The 16,450-nt window shown below is 39.7% G+C and overlaps 1 pseudogene; it reads left to right on the forward strand.

Moving 5' to 3' along the window:
- The window catches only part of LOC119535402, a 46,848-nt pseudogene extending 34,309 nt beyond the window's left edge, over positions 1–12,539 (forward strand).
- Positions 12,540–16,450: the final 3,911 nt, after the last annotated feature.

Here is a 16,450-nt window from a genome sequence, read left to right on the forward strand (position 1 = left end):
TCTAACCTCAAAGACAATTTGCAAAAAGGGTTCCTTCCTCTGGTGATTGAAGAAGAAGCATTCTCAGTGAAGGAATTCTCAGTTCGAAGACCTTCCTTCCCAAACACATAAAAGCTGCTTAAGTAGCTTTTACAATAGGGACAGCCAGTCTTCCTCAACTCTTCCTCTCTGCCAATACTATGGTAAAAGAGCACACAAGGGCTCATTATGCTCCATTTTCCTCCCCAATGACCTGATTTCTGGTCAGGAACCACTTTTTGAAAACGTTAAAGATACCCTCTATCCTAGGATTTATGTTATTTATTTTGTAATATGCCAGAGGTTTTGAAGAAAATTCATTGCCACTTTTGTGGGTTCTTAATAATAAATGATGACCCCTTGGACCTTCTGCCCTGGACCATGTTCTTTTTCTCACTTATAGGCCCCACAGCTTTAACCATCACCTCTAAGCTAATGTATTTCAAGTCTGTACCTTGAACCCTGCTGCTCTCTAAAACTGATGATTTTGTATCCTTCTGTATGGCCGAGAGTCACTTTAATTTAACATGACCAAAATGGAATTGTTTTTCCCTCCCAAACCTGCTATTCCTCAAACAGTTCTCCTGCTTTTTTTTTAAACAGGAACTACTAGGCACACAGTCATCTCAGCCCAACTCTGCATGCCACCTAGCCCACTCTCTTCATCTCCCACCCCATATCCTACCCTACCAGCCATAACCTCTCTCTCATAACCATTTTCTCTTGTCCATTCCTAATACAATTAGTGCAGGCCTTCTCATCTTTTGCAATAAATTTTGAACTCATTTTCTTGACTTGAACCATATCCTCATTCAATTTTTTCCTCCACACTTCCTCCAGAGGGATGCTTCTGAAATGTAAATGTCATTGCTCCATATAAAACCCATGCCCTCCATGATAATGTCCAAACTTCCTAGCATGATGTGCACAGCTCTCCATGCAGAGGCCCTTGTATAGCTCTTCAGCCACCTCTCCCTCCTCATCCTTTCTTCTTCCGCTACTTCACACTTTGGCCCCAGTAATGGCTTCTTTCCTTATCCCAAGATCCTTGATGAACACCTCTTTTTGCCTCATCTCAGGCACCCACCTCCAGGAGACTGCACTAACTGGAAAGGAAAGTGTGCACTGGGACTATAGGAGAGAACACTGGTTAGGTGGCATTGTGACAGAGTATGAAATATTAAAAATCAGAGGGAGGGATTTGCAGGTGATTGGGGCTTAGGAACTATAACAGAATGAAGAGAGATGAGAAAAAATTTCAAACACATTTAAATCCAAGTATCAAAAGAACACTGATTCATTTTTGAAACTCTGGAAAATATAGAAAAATGCAACAGCAGGATAAAGTTTTTCAAATTAAAATAAAGGACAGCATGTTTTTCAGGGGTAGTCCTTGACATACTGCATCTCTGTTCCCACTCTCACTGAAATAGTCATTGCTCAATGAGAAGTGTGGGTTCTGCTGAGAAGAAAAGGCATTGCTCAGTTTTAGCCTTCAAGATAAATGCTTTTAAAGGCAGTAATGGTAACAAGGGAAGTCAGGCTTTAATTTTCAATAGGCAAGGTTTGTTGTGAAAAAAAGGAATTCATGGATGGATCCCAATGAGTGAAGGACTATGTGAATGGCATAGAGCTTAAGTGGCAAGTGAGGATGCTGGGGTTGGGGGAACTTTTGGTCCATACAGGAAGGATATCATATCTGTCCCTGGGTGGAAGAGGATGGGAAGGTGAGAAGAAGGGGAGGAGAGAATCTGGGACCTGGAGAGAAATAAGGGTAGGAAGAGTTGGGGGGAGTTAGGGGTGTGAGCCTGAGGGGGAGTGTTATTTCTCCCCTCCTCTTTAAAAACTGTGAGGAGGAAGCTTAATCAAGATGGCAGTTGAAGATGCTCCAGGGTGCTATCCCCCTACGAAATCATTGGATAACTAGAAAAGCCTGGCAGAGCCATCTTCCCCCAAACTCTGGAAAACCCTTAAAGGTTTGCAGTACTGGGCAAGGGCCAAATCACAAAAACAAAGAATTAAAAATGATAGGAGAAGCTCGGGGCACCCTTGCTGACCCCTCCACTACCCGTCCCCAGTGTGGTGTGGATCTGGCCTGCACTCTCATTGTGGGTCTCTGGCCTATTCTGGAGGGAGCAGAGTAACACCTATGCACAAACTAGGTTACCCGTATGTAGGTACAAATTTATTGGGCAGCAGCCTGAGAGACTAAACCAGGAAACTCATCTCTGGCTTGCTGTCCCCGAACTTGCCCTGCAGGCAGAAGAAGCTTGCTGACAGCTAAAGCATTGTAAGAACCGATTAAGTCAAAACAGTTTTGGGCAAATAACTTCCTACTTTAAAAAATACAATAGAACCCAGGAGCAGGGAGGGATAATTTCATAGGAAAGAAAGGAATTCCAAAGGCCACTAGCAAGTACCAGTCCAAGACAAGACTCAGGCTCAGAAAACAGGACAAGGAGCTTGCACTTTACTTTTGTCTCAGGCTGATCTTCTCGATAAAGGGGCTAAATTCTGAAGGATAGCACCAGCCAATCTAGAGCCAAATTTGCAAAGACTGTGAAGAATGTTTTTCTTTGGTTTCTTTGTTTTTTTAAATCTCCTGGCACTCAAGGAAATCTCTGTCATATCACCAGCTGGGTAAAAACTTAAGGAGCAGATTGTTCACAGACTAAATTCCAGAGTTAACATTTTAAAATATTAAAATATACATTGTGCAACAAAAGACTACAAGACAAACAGAGAAATAGGGAATGATGGCCCATCCAAAAGAACAAGATGAAAATCCAGAAAATATCAACAAAGAAGACCAAATTTTGGAAATACTGTACAAAGACTTTTAAAAAATGTTTCTCAATGTGCTCAAGGAGATAAAAGAAAATACAGAGAAAGAACTAAAGGATATCAGGAAAATGATGAATGAGCAATATGAGAATCCCAATAAAGAGACAGAAATTTTTAAAAAGGAACCAAACAGAAATACTGGAGTTGAAAACCACAATAACTGAAATTAAAAATTCCCAAGAGGATTTCATTAGCAGATTGGAGCTGGCAAAAGAATCAGTGAACACAAAGACAAGACAATTGAAATGAGTTGGGCTGAGGAGCAGAAAGAAGAAGAATGAATAAAAGTGAACAGAGCCTAAGAGACCTGTGGGACTCATCAAGTGTACCAATATATGTATTATGGAATCCCGGAAAAAGAGAAAGACAGAAAGGGGCAAAAGGAATAATCAAAGTAATGGCAGAAAACTTCCCAAATTTAATGAAAGACATGAATACACAAATGCAAGAAGCCTGACAATCCTCAAACAGGATAAACTAAAAGAGAACAAACCATGCCCAGACACATAGTAGTTAAACTGTGGAAGCCAAGGACAAGGAGAGAGTTATCAAAACTGCAAGAAAAAAGCAACATGGTATGTACAAGGGAGCCCCAATAATGATTAAGTATTTATTTCTCATCAAGAACCATGAAGGCAAGAAGGTGGTGGGACAAAATATTTAAAGTGCTAAAAGGAAACAGATGCCAGCCCCAAATTTTATATCCAGCAAGACTGTCTTTCAAAAATGAGGTGAAGATTAAGACATTTCCAGATAAACAAAAGCTGAGGAGTTCATCACCTCTAGACCTGCCATACAAGCAATGCTAAAGGGAGTTCTTCAGACTGAAAGGAAGTAGCATAAAGAAATAAAGAATTCTGGTACAGGTAACTGTTCCAGTTTGCTAAAGCTGCCATTATGCAAAATGCCAGAAATGGATTGGCTTTTATAAAGGGGATTGATTAGGTTGCAAATGTATAGTTCTAGGGCCATAAAAGTGTTCAAACTAAGGCATCAACAAGAGGATAACTTCACTGAAGAAAGGCCGATGGTGACCAGAACACCTCTGTTAGCTGGGAAGCATGTGGCTGGCATCTGCTGGTCCTTTGCTCCCAGGTTGCATCAGCATCTGATTCCAGTGGCTTTCTCTTGAAGCATCTGTGGGTTCTCACTTAGCTTCTCCAGGGCAAACTCTGGGCTTCACCTCTTAGCTTAGCAACTCCAAATGTCTGGTTTCAATGGCTGTCTCCAAAATGTCTCTGACCATTTTCTCTCTAAGCATCTCTCTCTCAGCTCCTATACATCTTTGCTTGTCTCTGCCAGGGCATTTCTCTCTAAGTGTCTGGGGTCCTCTCTCAGCTTCTCTGGTGCAAACTCTGGGCTTCATCTCTTAGCTTAGCATCCCCAGATGTCTTTCTGTCTGTATCTCCAAGTGTCTGGGTTTGTGTCAGTTCTTAGCTTCTCCCAGGGGCAAACTCTGTATTACATGTCTTAGCTTCTCTCCAAAATGTCTCTCCCAACTCCTCTGAGCTCTTTTTCTCTGTGAACTCTCTTAAAGGACTCCAATAAAGTAATTAAGACCCATTCTGAATTGGTGGGGTCATACCTCCATGGAAATAATCTAATCAAAAGGTCTCACCCACATTTGGGTGGGTCACATCTCTAATCAAAAGATCCCACCCATAATAAGTTTGCCTCCACAAGATTGCATTAAAGAACATAGTCTTTCCAGGGGTACATAACAGATTCAAACTGGCACAGTAAACTTATGCGTAATTGTGAATGCCTGTACAATTATATTGTACATTTAGTATGTAATTCCACTTTTTTTCTTCTTACAAGTTCTAAAAACCAAATGGATAAAAAGTTATGATAAATCTATGATTTGAGAATACAATGTTATAAAGATATAATTTGTAATAAGTACAACAAAAAGGTGGGGGAAGACAGGGATATTCAAATTAAGGTGGTATCAAATCAAATGTGATTGTTATACATTAGGATGTCAAATTAAGCCCCATGGTAATTACAAAGAAAATACTTGAAAAATATATACAGAAGGAAATGAGAAGGAACTCAAAATGGTACATTAGAAAAAAACCAATAAATGTGAAAGTAGGCATTGACAGAAGAATGGAAAGACAAAAAAGGTATAACAGCAAATAGCAAAATAACAGAAGAAAGTCCTGCATTATTGGTAGTTACTTTAAATGTAAACAGATGAAACTGTCCAATCAAAAGGCAAAGATTGGCAGAATGGATAAAAAACATACCCCAACTATATGCTGTTTATAGGAGACTCATCTTAAATTCAAAGACACAGGTAGATTGAAAGTGAAAGGATGGAAAAAATATACCATGCAAGAAATAACCAGAAGAGAGCTAGGGATAGCTATACTAATAGCAGATAAAATAGACTTTAAATCAAACACTGTTACAAGAGACAAAGAAGTTCACTATACACTGATAAAGAGATCAATTCAACAAGAAGACATAACAGTTATAATTATATAGGGAACTAAAAGCAAAGCCCCAAAATATGTGAAACAAACATCAACAAATTTTAAGGGAAAAATATATGGTCCCACATAAATAGAAAGAGACTTCAATATACCATTTTCAATAATGGGTAGAACACATAGACAGAAGATCAATAAGAAAATAGAAGACTTGACCAATATTAACCAACTAGACCTAACAGACATGTATAGAACACTTCACACAACAGCAGCAGAATACTCATTCTTCTCTAGAGCACATGAGTTGTTTTCCAGGATAAACATATGTTAGGTCACAGAACAAGTCTCAATTTATTACAAGACATTGAAATCATACAATGTATCTTCTCCAACCATAGAAGAATGAAGCTAGAATCAATAACACAGGGTGAACTGGAAAATTCATGGATGTGAGGAAATGAAATGACACACTTTTTAACAACTAATGGGTCAAAAAATAAATCACAAGGGAAATTAGGAAACATCTTCAGGCAAATGAAAACACAACATACTAAAACGTATGGGATACAGCAAAGGTAGTTCTGAGAGGGAAATGTATAGCTCTATATGCTTACATTAAAAAAGAAGAAAGATCTCAAATCAGAGACCTAACCTCATAACTGGAAGATCTAGAAAAAGCAAGGCAAACTAAACCAAAGTGAACAGAAGGAAGAAAACAAAAATGAGAGTGGAGATGAATGAAATAGAAAATAGGAAACATGCTGTGAGGAAGGGCTAACAAGCCATCCCTCACCTATGGTCAGCAGGAGTCAGCATGGAAGGATCAGGAGCCGGAGTCCCTCCTCAACGCCATTATGATCTCAAACTTCCCCTTCCCCCAGAGTCTTAAGAAGTGGGTGAAGGGAAGAAACCTTAAGAAGTTAGGACAGAGAGCAAATATTGAAATGATAAAATAGGAAGCCAACTCTGACTGGGTATTAACCAAAAGGGACCTAATTTTATGCTGAAATGGACTAAGTTACCTATAATTGGTAAGACTGTTTTTACTGTCTGTGGTGGTTTGAAGCTGTATGTACCCTAGAAAAACATGTCCTTAAATTTAATCCATTCCCATGGGTGTGAAACCCATTGTATGAAGGACCTTATAATGAGGTTACTTCAGTTAAGGTGTATCCCACCTCAACCAGGATGAGTCTTTTTTTCCCCCCTTTATTAAAAGTATTGAGGGTTTACAGAAAAATCATGCATAAAATATATATACCACCACATCACCAACATCTTGAGTTACTGTGGAATATTTTTTACAAATGATGATAGCATATTTTTATAATTGTATTATTAATTAAAGTCCGTGGTTTAACAAAGCGTTCACTGTATAGTGTAGTTCCATGAATTTTTAAAAAACTTTTATTCTGTTACCATATATACAATCTAACATTTCCCCTTTTAGTCATATTCAGATATATATTTCAGTGCTGTTGTGTTCACAATGTTGTACAACCATCAAAACCACCGATCACCAAAACATTTCCATCATTCCAAATAGGAACCCTGTACATTTTAAGCCTTAACTTCCCATTCACTATCCCCACACCATCCCTGGTAACCTATATTCTAGATTCTGACTCTATATGAGTTTGTTTATTCTAATTGTCATGCAATATTTGTCCTTTTGTGCCTGGCTTATTTCATGCAACATGATGGCTTCAAGGTTCATTGATGTTGTAGCATATATCAAACTTCATTTCTTTTTATGACCAAATATTCCATTGTATGCATATACCACATTATATGTATCCATTCATTAGTTGATGGACACTTGAGTTGCTTCATCTTTTGACAATTGTGAGTAATGCTGCTATGAACATTGGTGTACAAGTATCTGTTGGAGTTCCTGCTTTCAATTCTTCTGGGTATATACCAAGTAGTGAGATTGCTGGGTATTGTGGTAGTTCCATAGTAGTTTTCTGAGAAACCAACAAAGTTTCTTTCACAGTGGCTGCACCATTTTACACTGCCATTAGCAATGAATGAGTGTTCTTATTTCTTCACATCCTCTCCAACCCTTGTTATTTTCCATTTTTTAATAGCAGCCATTGTAATTTCATTGAGGTTTGATTTGCATTTTCCTGGTGGCTAAAGGTGTTGAGCATCTTATGTGCTTTCTGGCCATTTGTGTATATTCTTTGGAGAGATGTCAGTTCAAGTCTTTTGTCAATTTTTACTCAGATTGTTTGTCTTTCTGTTGTTAAGTTGAAGAATTTCTTTAAATACACTGGATAGTAATCCTTTATCTGATATGTACTTTCCAAATATTTTCTCTATTGTGTAAGTTACCATTTTACTTTCATGTTTTTAACTTTGATGAGGTCCAATTTATATATTTTTTTCTCTTATTGCTAATGCTTTGAGTGTAAAGTCTAAGAAACCATTGTGTAAACACAAGGTCCTGAAGATGCTTCCCTCTGTTTTCTTCTAGGAGCTTGATACTTCCAGCTGTTATATTAAAGTCTTTGATACATTTTGAGTTGATTTTTACCTATGATGTGATGATGTGATGTGGGGGGGCGGTCCTCCTTTTTTTTTTTTTTTTTTTTTTGCAAATGGAGATCGAGTTTTCCAGCACCATTTGTGGAAGAGACTGTTCTTTCCCAACTGAGTGGTCTTTTCTCCCTTGTTAAAAATCAGTTGACAATCAATGTGAGGATTGATTTCTGACCTCCCAATTCTATTCATTGGTCCAGATGTCTGTCCTTGTTCCAGTACCATGTTATTTGGATTACTGTGGCTTTGTAATATGTTTTAAGATCAATGTGTGAGTCCTTCAATGTCATTCTTACTTTCATGATGGTTATAGCTATTTGGGCCCCTTACATTTCATATGAATTGATGATTATCTTTTCCATTTCTGCAAAGAAGGTTTTTGGAATTTTGATTGGGATTGCATTGAATCTATACATTGCTTTGGGTAGTATTGACATCTAATGATATTTAGTTTTCCAATCAATGAATACAGAATGTCCTTCCATCTAAATTACAATGTTTTGTGATTTCCTGTGTAGAAGTCCTTTAAATCCTTGAATAGACTTATTCTTAGATATTTGATTCAACTGCTATTGTAAATGAAAATTTTTCTTTATTGCCTCTTCTGATTATTCATTGCTTGTATATAGAAACGCTACTGGATTTTTGGTGTTCAGGATGAGTCTTAATCCTATTAGTCCTTTATAAAAGAATGAAATTCAGACAAAGAAAGCCAGGAAGGAAGATGGTGAAATCAAGGAAACCCAGAAGAGAAAGGAGTGACCAGCAGATACCACCATGTGCCCTGCCATGTGTCAGAGGAGCCAAGGATCCCCAGCAGCTGGTATTCAGGAAGAAAGCATCACCTTGATAATGCCTTCATTTGGACATTTCCCAGCCTCAAACCATGAGTGAATAAATTCCCATTGTTTAAGCCAAACAATTTTGTGGTGTTTGCCTAGGCAACCAAGAAAACTAAAACACTGTTATTGGAAATGGGATCTCACTGCAAGTTGAGCTCAATTTAGATCAATAAAGTAATATTTTTACATATCTGAGCCATGACTCTGACAAAACTTATTCCAAGTTTTCTCACCTAGAAATAAATTGTATAAAAGTTTTATTGACTATCTTTTCTGACTCTTTTCTATGCATAACACCAACTTTCTGTAATATTGGGATAATATTTACTACTGGTTTCTAACCTTTTTTTTTTTCACTTAACCAAGAATCAGAACATTTTCCCAAGTCACCAAATATTTTCTCTCAATATCATTTTATTCTCATATACTAAGTATTCCATTTTTATTGAGGAAAATTTAACTGAAGATCAAAGATTCTTTCCAGAATTGAGTATTCCAAATTTACAGCAACTGCTATTCTAATACATGTGGAGGATGGGGACCTGACATTCAGTACTCAATTCATGAGCCCTGGACCAGGGGCCATTCAGTTCTTTTGCCAGGAAGATTTCCAAACGTTGCCTGGGTTGTTGCGGAACAGCTGTGGGAGTCCTTCCATTGTCCCCTCAATATCATTTTTAATGGCAGCATGGTAATTTATCATATGGCTGTTTGGTAAATTAGCTAACTTACCTCATTTTTATCAATATTTAGATAGTTTCTTGTTTTCTGCTATGATGATAACTATAAGATAATGGACAACCCTATAACATATATCTTTAGTGCTCCTAAGATAATTTCTTTAGAATAAATTCCTTGAAGTGGAATTTCTGGATCAAAGAGTAAGCATATTTTAAAGGTTTTGGATACATTTGACCAAAATGGCCTTGAGAAATGTTAAACCACTTTCAACTCCAACCAACAGTGTATGAGAGTACCTCTTTCCTTACATCCTCAGCAATACTCATGAATATCGTGTTTAAGTTCTGTTTTGAAAAAAATATTTTTGATTAAAAAACATCATGTTTTAGTCTGTAATTATATGATTACTAGGGAGATAGTACACTTCATATGACGGGTAAATCTCTCTATTAAGAATACCAATACTTTGCCCTTTGTTACCAATATTTTCCCCAGTTTGGTACAAAGATCCTCTGGAAGTATAGAGGTGTGAAAATGTCAATGATGATGAAAGAAATAGATGTGTGTGTGTGTAAACAAATGATTTATGCTTCAAAAAGAAATGGTTAGTGGACCATGATGTAAGAATCCTCTTTTCTCCTCCAAAAATTAAACATGGTCAAGAATAGCCAAATCCGTAGAGACAGAAAGTAGATTAGTAGTTGGTTGCCAGGGGCTGGGGGTGGAGAGGGGGAATGGAGAGTGACTGCTAATGGGTATGGGGTTTCTCTTTGGAATGGTGAAAATCTTCTGCAGTTAGATGGTAGTTGTCATAACCTTGTCAATATATTAAAGCTCACTAAATTATATACTTTAAAATGTATAAATAAACATAAAATGTTAATTTTATGGTATGTGAAAACGTTATGCTAAGTGAAAGGAGCCGGTCACCAAATACATGATTCCATTTATGTGAAATATCCAGAATAGGCAAATTCATATAAAGAAAGTAAATTAGTGGTTGCCAGGGACAGGGATGGAGGTGATTAGGGAGTGACTGCTACTGGGTGTGCTTCTTTTAGGGTTGATGAGAATCAACCAGTATTAGATGGTGATGGTGTCTGCCTAACCTTGTGAATATTCTAAAAACCACTGAACTGTACACTTTAGATGGGTGAATTGTATGTGACTATGTGAACTATATCTCAATAAAGCAGTTAAAATATTTTTAAATTAACAAAATTTTGGGACAAAGATTGGAGAGAGACGGATGGTAGAAAATAGCCTCTGCCAATGAGCTAAAAAAAAAAAAAGTCTCTTTTCTTTTCCCCAAATTCTTGAATCTACAGTGACTCTACTCCTTTTCTAGGTCTTGAATATATTAGCTAAGATTATTTCTCCCCATCTCTCCTCTTCAGGGATTCATTGTTCTATGCCTGTGCACATTGCAGGTGTTCTGCTGACTTATAGAATTTATAAATTCCAGGTGAATTAGTTGCCTAGTGTAATGCTATAATATATTACAATGAAAGGTTTCATGTCATCTTCAAATTTTAAATTTTACCTTGCACCCCTGTTTTTCTAGAAATGCTATGGAAAGTTGCTATAAGCATTCAAGCCAGCCCAGTTACCACAATTGTCCATTCTGCCAGAACAAGTGCATGTACCACTAGGCTCTGGTTCTTGCTATTATTCAACTCCCTCTCCATGAAAATCATGTCTCCCTAGTAACTGGGTTGGTTTAGCCATTGTTTTGACTTTAAGCAGCATTGGAAGTGAAATCTTGACAACATTTAAAGTTATAGCACTTCTGAATTCACACAACAAACATTTATTGCATACCTACTACTGGCCATGCATTATTTATTTATAACCAACATTAAAGAACTCCAGTTGATTAATCAAGCATGATTTTTCTCTTACAGATGCTGGTACCTAAGAGTACTTCAAAGATGTGAATTAATCCAGGCTGTTGGTCCTGACAGGTAAGCCAGTCTACCTGCTGTTAGAATCACATGTAGAAAGGAAATCGAGTAAGAAGAAAGTTATTTTAGTAGCTTTTTTGTTTTCTGTGGTTTGTTTGTTTGTTTTTTGTTTTTTTTGTTTGTTTGTTTCTTTGTTTGTTTGCCAAACAGTGCTCTCACCCACGTAGAGCCAGGATTAAATCTACAAGATAACTGACCAGACCCCAGCAGGGGGCATTACCCCCTCCAACATACGGTTACCTCAGGCGCTGGGGCTGTGGCCACCTTCCTCTTCATGACACTCTTGGAGGTGGTGATGGTGCACTTGCAGTCTCAGCGCCTCTCCGTGGCTAGTGAGCTGATGCATCCCGCCAGACTCTAGATCCTCTCCTACGCCAAACGGAAGTGCCTCAGGCACCGCAACGGTGTCCTGGAGCTCCTGTACTAGTGCCCAAACGGTGTTCGCTGGGCCACCTGGTTTCAGGACCCCTCCTGCTTCACTGGCACCATGAATCACAAGACACTTGGGCACTGTACCCTGTGAAGAGGCCACCCCAACGCCCTAGTGATAACCGTGACAATGACTGCTGTTTGCTTCACTATGACCAACTGAAGGCCTGCCTGTGTGGCCGTGCACTGACCCGTACACACCCAAGGTGGCTGGCGCTGTTCCGCCTGGGCACCGTGATTGTGATCAGCCCCCTGGAGCTGGTGCGGACGCAGAGTCAGCATGGGTCCTACCGGGAGCCAGGCACCTGTGCCCGGGCTGTGGTGGCTCGGGGTGGTTGGCGCCCGCTGTGACTGGGCTAGGGCCCCACTGCTCTGCGGGATGTGCCCTTTTCGGTCCTGAACTGCTGCAACTATGAGCTGGCGAAGCGCTGGCTGAGCGCGTTCAGGTCAAAGGACCAGACATCCACGGGCGTCGGCTTTGTGGCTGACAGCATCTCACGGATGGTGGCAGCCATAGTGATTCTGCCCCTCAGCGTGGCGGAGGCCGGAAGTGACGTGGCACCGGGGGCTGTAGAGGTGGCGAGAATGATGCCCCAGTGCCGACGACACTTGGCTGCTGCTACCGCTGAGGATGTGGGCTGAGACCCGCACCACTCTTTGCAGCTTTTCTCCCGAGGATCATCAAAGCCAGCCCCTCTTGTACCATCATGATCCGCGTTTTTGAGTTGGGCAAGAGCTTTTTCCTGAGGCCCAACCGGGAGTGGCCTCGGGGCCCTTGAGGGAGTAAGGGGATGAGGACCTCATTTCTTCTGTGGATGGGGAGAGGGAATCAGGAGGAGACTAAGCCAAGTGCCTTTTTCTTAGCATTGAGGGGAGGGGCCTTGTTTTCCTTCCCCCTTTTTCCAGCAATATGTGGCTGCCCCTTTGGTCCCTCCCTGGTCCTCCTCACATCCAGTTTTCTTCCTTCTTCTCCCCTTTTCAGAACCCCAAGTATTATCACTTTCCCACCACCCAAGTTCAAGACCAAATCTGCCAATTGCTGCCCTCTCCCCCAACTTTGTTTATTTCTGTGTTTGCTGTAGCTGGGCCTTCCCCCAGGATCCAGAAACCCTGGGCCTGGCTCAGTCTCAGTCACACTCCACTTCTGTTAATCCCCTAAGAATACAGATAGTGAGCTTCTGAAAAAAAGAACAAAACAAACAAACAAACAAAAAAACCCACAAACTAAAAACCACCATGACAAGTTGAGAGGGACACCACAGAATAAAGAAAAAAGCTTTATATTTTTGGTAATTTTACATTTTTTCCTGCCTTTTTCCTTTTGCAGTGGGCCCCACAAATTATGTAGTAGGCCTTGGTTGACAGTGGCTGCATTCCTTCATCAAAGGCCACAATTCCTGATGTGTGGTTCTTTCCTTCTTCTCTATAGCTACAGCACTCCCTGGGTTCCAGGAGCTGCTCTCTCCCTTGTGTCTTCAAGCTTAGGGTGGATCATGGTAGCACTTCCCACTGTTACCAGCTTGGGGAGGGGGTGGTGCTCATCTCCTTTGCTGTTTTCCTTTAACCTCCCCCCCCCCCCCCGCCATCCACACCTTTGTAAATAATTCCTTCATTAGTCTCTCTTTTAGGCCCCCCCTCTTTTGTTTATATCTATATCTATATATATATATATGTTATAGGCAAGTTCAAACAGGGAAAAATAGAGTAGTATAATGGACACCCACATACCCATTACCCAACTTCAACATCCCACTTTGGAGTGTCCTTTTCTTTCCTACTGGGATGCTGGCTGAAATAGGGCCCTCCTATGCATTTTACTATTCAAGGCCACTATACCTCTTTCCTCGACAAGAATCAGCAACTTGGCAGCTTATTTCTGAAAAGAAGTTAATTAAAATTAACCTACATATTTAAATGGAGGAAGTGGCCTTAGACATATTCCTTTCCTATTCAGTGAAACTTGTTCCCCTACCTCCCTCCTGGGCATCCTAGCTCATCTCAAACCTTGCTTTGTTTTGTACATGTGTTCTGTAAAGCTGCAGAAAGAGTACACACTTGGTACCATCTAAAATAAGTGAATCACATTCATCAATAGCATTTATTCTCACAGATTAATAAGTACTTTATCTTTTCACTCATAAGAGAAAAGGAAACACTTGGGATGAACTATTTTCTTTGTGAGGAGGCCCTCTTTGTGAGAAGATTGATTACATGGTCATAGATCAGCAATATATTTGTCTTCCACAATTTCATGAAAATAATTTTGTCATTAATGAGATTTGCTAGTAAAGAATAAATGTCATCTCCACAAGGATAGAGTCATTTGTAAGATGTGGCCCTGGTCTCTTTTCTTAGCAAGAAAGAAGAATCATTTCAGATTTAGTCTTCTTACTGGTAGATACAATAAAAGTAATATACTGTTCTCTATATGGGTATTTGGCATTAGACTCTTTTTCATCAGGTCCCATCAGGGGCCCCATGCAAATGTCCAAATCAGTAGGAAGATAGAGAGGGAAGGGGTGGGGAAAGAACTAATATTTGTTGAATGCCTTTTTTTGTGTAATAAATGCCTTCGCATTTATTGTCAATTTAATCCTTACAGTAATCTTAGGAGTAGATGTTATTATTCCTGTGGTATAGAGGAGGAAAGTGAAGTTCAAAGAAGATAAGTAAGTTACTCAAAGGCCCACAGCTACATAATAATGGCAATAGCCACCATTTATGGTTTTCAGTGCTTGGCTCCATACAAAGCACTTTACATCCATTATCAAATTTAACCACATGAGGTAAGTTGCATTATGCCCACAATGCAGATGAAGTGGGTTAAGTGTCTTGCCCATGATCACATAGATAATAACTGACAGAGGCAGAATTGTGAGTCCATGCTATCTGACTCCAAAGTCCTTACTATTCCCATTAACTTCTGCTGGCTCTCAGGAGAGGTGGGTATGCTGCTACAATTTATTTTTCCATTTTGAGCTGCTCTTCTTCTTTCCCAATGGCAATTCAGTCATTCTTAGTCAGTTGTTTCTTTGCTAAAGGACAAAAAAGCAAATATGAATAGACAGGTCCTTTGTCATCCCATTTCATTGAATAATCAGTCTCAAGAACAGTGGGCCTTTTCTTTCCTTGACCGTTTTCTTGTCCAACAAATAATTTTCTCTTTTCATTGTCTCCAGACAATTTCACTTATGTAGTCTTAAAATATTTTTAAAAAATCAGTGTGCTCAGCCCAGATCAAAACGATGGAGTGAGATGCTTTGGATCTCTGTGCCCCCAAAGAAGATTTGAACAACCAGCAAGAACTGGCAGAAACATCCTTCTCAAAGCTCCAGAAAACAGTTAAAGTATTGCAGTAACAAGGTAAGAACTGACTCAAGAAAAAGGCAACATAAAAGCAGTAGGATCTCATGATGCCCTGACTGGCCTCTTCCCATCCCTTTGCCTGCTTGACGTGGAGTTGGCCCATGCTCTGGGTGTGGGTCCCTGGTCCCAGTTCCAGGGGGAGCAGAGTAACCCTTGTGTACATACTGGGAGCAAGAGTGTCTGGACCAATCTATCTGGTGGTGGCCTGACACTGGTTGCAGGCTCATCTTTCCAGAACTTGCCCTGTGTGTAAAAGGCAGCTCACAGAGTTCTCCTACAGAATGCTGTGGGATAGCAGTCAAGTTATGGGTGTCTGGGGAGGGATTACTAGTTGGAGGACACATAAGGCAGTGCCCAGAACTGTGGGGGAAAACTGTTTCTTAGGGTAGAGGGGACATTCATATCTGTATAAATAAGGGAATCCCTAGTGCCATATATGTATGTCCAAGACAAGACACATGCACAGAAGGGATCAGGGAGGCCTCTGTACTTTGGCCTCAAGCTAGTCTGTAAACTCTTGGATAAGCTCTGAAGGAGAGCACTCACACAGATCAGTCTGCAAAAACTGGGAAAGATGATGTCTCCTCCCCCTTTTTTTTGGTAGCTCCAGGCATTCAAGGAAAGCTGCCATAACATTAACTGGATACAAGCTTAAAGAACAGATGCTTCAGAGTCCAAATTCCAGAGATAATATATGAAAATATTAAAATGTCCATGTTTCAACATAAAGTTACAGAACATACAAAGAAACAGAAAGTAATGGTCTAGGCAAAGGTGAAGATTGAAACATTAGAAATCATCAATGAAGAGGATCAGACCTGAGATATAACAAAGAATTTTTAAAAAATGCTCATAAATATACTCAAAGAGCTAAAGGAAAACATGGTGAAAAAACCTAAAGGAAATCAGGAAAATGATACATGGACACAAAGGGATTATCAATAGAGCAGTGGAAATTAAGAAAAAGGAGCCAAACAGAGCTGAAGACCACAGTAACAGAAATTTAAAATTCCCTAGAGATGTTCAACAGTAGATTGGAGCTGGCAGAAGAAAGAATCAATGAACTTGAAGACAAGACAATTGAAATCATCCAGTCTGAGGAACAAAATGTTGAATGAAGAAAAGTGAACAGAGCCTGAGGAACCTCTGGAACACCATCAAGCAACTCAATATATGTGTCGTTGGAGTCCCAGAAGGAGAGAAAGAAAGGAAGGAAGAAAGGAAGGGAGGGAGGGAGGAAGGAAGGAAGGAAGGAAGGAAGGGGCACAGAGAATAAAGAGATAATGGCTGAAAACTTACCAAATTTAACAAAATATGTGAATAG

The sequence above is a fragment of the Choloepus didactylus genome, chromosome 5, assembly GCF_015220235.1.
Source record: "Choloepus didactylus isolate mChoDid1 chromosome 5, mChoDid1.pri, whole genome shotgun sequence".
NCBI classification, from domain to species: domain Eukaryota; kingdom Metazoa; phylum Chordata; class Mammalia; order Pilosa; family Megalonychidae; genus Choloepus; species Choloepus didactylus.